This window comes from Palaemon carinicauda, chromosome 36 (genome assembly GCF_036898095.1).
Source record: "Palaemon carinicauda isolate YSFRI2023 chromosome 36, ASM3689809v2, whole genome shotgun sequence".
NCBI lineage: Eukaryota > Metazoa > Arthropoda > Malacostraca > Decapoda > Palaemonidae > Palaemon > Palaemon carinicauda.
In genome coordinates, this window is record NC_090760.1 from 36,725,563 (window position 1) to 36,730,562 (window position 5,000).

The following is a 5,000-nucleotide window of genomic DNA, read 5'->3' on the forward strand; positions in this document are numbered from 1 at the left end:
GGACTCATGCCCCCTGCTGCATCGTGTCAGGGGTCCTAAGGTATTGGGATCCAAAGGGTTGCCCTACCTGCTCAACCCTGCTGGCCAACGGCTTCAGTGAAGCCCCCCTAGTTACCATAGAGACTAGGGATACACCGAGGGACACCCTTCGCAAATGGGTAAGAGGGTTCCAGAGGAACTTTCCAGGACCTTACTTACCCAATGACTCCCTAAGGTGCCTACTGTTCCCACAGGCCCTGCCGAATGCGGTGGTGCCCAAAGAATAGCTCCGGTCCCCCTTCGTACAACTGAAGATCGATTCGGACATTAGTAAGGCACTGGAAGGCATGGACATCCACCAAGAGAGGATGTCAGAAGTGTCCACCGACACTGAACAGGACCTACTGCAAGGTGGTCCTGAAGAAAACGTGGATCCTCCACGAACGGAGGAAGAAGGATCCGTATCAACGGCAACAGAAGACCCTCAGTTAGCCGTGACGGCATACCAACCTATGCCATCAACATCCTTGGCACTAACCCCACAACGAGTTGCCCAGGTCAACAAGAATGAAGAGATTTTAACATCTATTCAACGGATGATGGAACTGTTCCAAAGGGAACAAGAGACGATGTGTGAATCGCTCAAGCAGCAGCAAAAACTGTTGCAGGAGAGGATGGACCACTTTGGATCCACCAAGAGCACTGCTAAGAACCCTTTTAGAGTGTCGGATCTCCCTCACTGCTCCGAAACTAATTCCTGGAGGTAAACGGAGCATATGCCCATGATGAATGGGAAACTGTTCGTCTCTGAGAAGTTGGGGGCTTGGGTAATTGAAGACATTGAGTTCTGGCCTAACTTTTCGGCCTACCCAGAGAGCTAGGTGAGACTGCGGGATGAAAACGCAGCCCAAGAGGAAACAGTACCCAAGGTGGTCATTGTCTTCAAACATGAGAAGGCACAAGCCATCCTCCTGAAGGCCTTGACTGATTGATTGATTTAAAGTTTTCAGGCCTCCTGACATGTAAGATCATTGACGCCGATATCATTTAGTCTATATATATGTACATATGAAATAAAAGAATATTCAATTAAAACCATAAAAGTTTAATGTCATTGTGAAAGTTAAATAGTTTTCAGAAGACCTACTTCTGAAATAAATATAAAAATGCCGCTTGCACAGTAGGACACATCATGTCTAAGAATCTTGGCAAGGATGAAACTGCCACCCTCACCTTGAGCCTCAAATAAATATCTATTCCTTAAGTTATTATAATTGGGGCATTCAATCAACAAATGCCTCACTGTTAGAGGTACCAAACAGTCGTCACAATATGGTTGGTGTTGGCCCTTCAGCAGAAACTCGTGTGTCAACCGAGTGTGACCAATACGGAGACGACTAAGAGACGTCTCTTATTTTCGGGGCATCATGTCATACCTCCAAGGAGATATGACATTTGTTACCTCTCTCATTTTATTGCCATCTAGGCTATCCCAGTGCTGTTGCCATTTATTGCAAAGCAATTTCTTGATGTTAGGTAGGAAGTCATTACAGGGAATGGGATACCTTCTTGGCGCCAACTCTGATGCTGCATTCTTTGCCAATGAATCTGCCTTCTCCTTCCCACACACACCTACATGTGCTGGAACCCAGCAAAATCGAACCATTATACCTCTCCTTCCAATAATAAAAAGCCATTCTAAAATCTTTAAAACTAGAGGGTTACTAGAATTAAAAACTTCTAAAGCTTGAAGAACACTCCTTGCATCACTAAAAATGGTAAAATTACCCTCCTTTTCCAACGCTATTTTCTCAACAGCGGTTAGTATGCCATACAGTTCGGCAGTAAATATTGAAGCTGTTAGAGGAAGTGCACCTCTACAATTAAAACCATTACTATGTACTCCAAATCCGACGCCAGCATCAGATTTGGAGTCATCAGTATATATAAAAGTCGATCCCCTATGTTCTTCAACATGTTCCATAAACAGAGACCTGGATTCTAAGTCAGTCATATTCTTCTTAACTCCAATAAAATATTTACAAAAAAGATATCTCAGGTAATTTCCATGGAGGCGTTGATGATACCTTAAATGGAGGCACCTTAATTCTAATTATATCAAGACTGTTTAAAAATTGTTTCACCCGAAACCCATAAGGTTGAGGAGATTTTGGGTGCAACTCAAAGTATGTTGAGTGACTTACATGGCTTGCAGTCTGAAAGGCTAAAGAATTAGGGAGTCTTTGCAATCTAAACCAATACCGAATAATAGCAGAAATTCGGTAAAGATCTAGAGGTAACTCTCCAGCATCAACAAGGAGACTTGGGATAGGTGAGGTTTTAAACGCTCCTGTGGACAATCTAATACCACCATGATGTATTGAATCTAATATCTTTAATCGGCTTGGGGTGGCTGAGGAGTATATTTCACATCCGTAACTGATTTTGGAAAAAATCAAGGCCTTGTATAATTTCAAAATAGTATTGCGGTCTGTCCCCCATGATGTATGGGACAATACTTTTAAAATATTCAGAGCCTCGAGATATTTAGCTTTTAACGCTTTTAAGTGAGAAACCCATGTAAGCCTACATTCAAATATCAAACCTATAAATTTAGCTTCACTTGCACATGGTATCTAATCTATTGACCTTTAATGTATATATACGAGTCTGGATGTACTCCCCAGATATGACAAAAATGGACAATAGTAATTTTACTTGTCGAGAACTTAAATCCATTCATGTCGGCCCACGGGATAATTTTGTCAATTGAGAGTTGTATTTTTCTCTCAACCATTGCCATTCTAGCTCCAGCAAATGATATTGAGAGATCATCCACAAATAATGTTGAGAGAACATCCCGGGGAATGACTGCGGATATCCCATTAATTGCTAGTGCAAAAAGGGTTACACTCAGCACACTCCCCTGAGGAACTCCTTCTTCCTGACACTTACTCTCTGATAGAGCTTTCTGAACTGTCTGGAAATGAATGCAGGTCAACATAATGGCCCGTAAATGTTCATCTTCCTGGCTAAGTCTCACATGGGTACCCTTGTGAAAGACATGCTTTCCTCAGAGCGAGGAGAGCCTGTAGTGAGTTCGTCTTGGCCTCAGTAACCATCAGACATGAACCAAGGAAGTTCATTACCTCGAGCATCTGGGGTAAAGACTTTTTCCCACAGGAAATGATCCAAGAGATCATTGCCAGAGCAGCCACGGAGAACAGGAACCTTCTCCAAAAGTGGGGCATGACCTCGAAAAGGAAATCTTCCTCGGACGGAGGTCCCCAGCCAAAGAATAAAAATACAAGGAGACCACGTAGACCTGCACAACTCCCCGCCATGACCATGACCACAATGCCTCACACCACCTTCCAGATGGTCCCACAACAACTGGTAGCCCAGTCATCAGTCTTTAACCCTATCTTTGAGAGGCAGTCGACTTCCTTTCGCCCCATTCAGAAAGGAAAAGGCCCAAAGAGAAGTCCTCCAGGAGGTAACTTCTCTCGGGGCCGAGGAGGACGTGGTCGCGGAAACAAATCCGCAAGACCCCCCAAGCAATGAGGGGTTCCAGGTAGGGGGCAGATTGCATCACTTTCGGGATTGCTGGACCTTCGACCCCTGGGCCCACAGCCTAATCCCGAATGGACTTGGGTGTAAATGGAGCAGAACTTCACCCCGTTATACAGAATTCTTCCAACACTCCACCCCCTTGTTGGGAGAATATACCTCAGAACTCTTGAACAAGAAGGTAATAAGGAAAGCGAGATCCATCAAGTTCCAGGGAAGGCTGTTTTGTGTTCCCAAGAAAGACTCAGACAAACTCAGAGTCTTTCTAGACTTGTCTCCACTCAAAAAGTTCATCAAAAACAACAAGTTCCGGATGCTTACTTTACAACACATAAGGACCCTTCTGCCAAAAGGAGCGTACACTGTCTCAATAGACCTAGCAGAAGCTTACTGGCATCTTCTGATGAGTCGCCCCTTCTCCTCCTACCTAGGATTCAAGCTACAGAAGAAGAAGTTTGTCTTCAGAGCAATGCCCTTCGGACTGAACACAGCCCCAAGGATATTCACGAATTTAGCAGACACAATCGTTCAACAGCTATGCACCGAAGGAGTTCAAGAGGTAGCATATCTAGACGATTGGTTGGTATGGGCAGCATCCAAGACTACTTGTCTGCAAGCAGCCAACAAGGTGATCCAGTTTCTGGAACACCTGGGCTTCAAGATCAATCACAGGAAGTCTCGTCTCTCTCCAGCTCAACAGTTCCAGTGGCTAGGAATCCAATGGAACTTAAAGTCACACCACCTCTCCATTCCATCCAAGAAGAGGAGAGAAATTGCGGGGTCTGTCAGGAGACTAATCCATCACAAGAGGATTTCAAGATGCCAACAGGAAAGAGTACTAGGCTCTCTCCAGTTTGCAGCAGTGACAGACCCTGTGGTAAAAGCACGTCTGAAAGATGCGTCAGGAGTCTGGAGGAAATACGCATCAAACGCTCGAAGAGATCAACTAAGGTTGACCCCGACCTTGTTGCGCACACAGTTAAGGCCGTGGTCAACAGCCAAGAGCCTAGCATGGACAATTCCCCTGCAACCACCACAACCTTCAATGGTGATACACACGGATGCCTCCTTGGAAGGATGGGGAGGCCATTCTCACGACAAAAAAGTGCAAGGGAATTGGTTGCACCAGTTCAAAACCTTTCATATCAACATTTTAGAAGCTATGGCAGTTTTCCTGACGTTGAAGAAACTATCCCCTCGCAGATCAATCCATATCAGATTGGTCCTGGACAATCAGGTGATAGTAAAGTGTCTAAATCGACAGAGCTCGAGATCACTCCACATCAACCCTGAGATGTTAGCCATTTTCTACCTTGCTAGGTGGAAGGGATGGCACCTATCAGCAGTTCACCTACAAGGGTTCCGCAATGTGACGGAGGACGCTCTATCCAGGCGAAAGCCCATTGAGACAGAATGGTCCCTAGACTCAGACTCATTCTCCTTTATCTCGG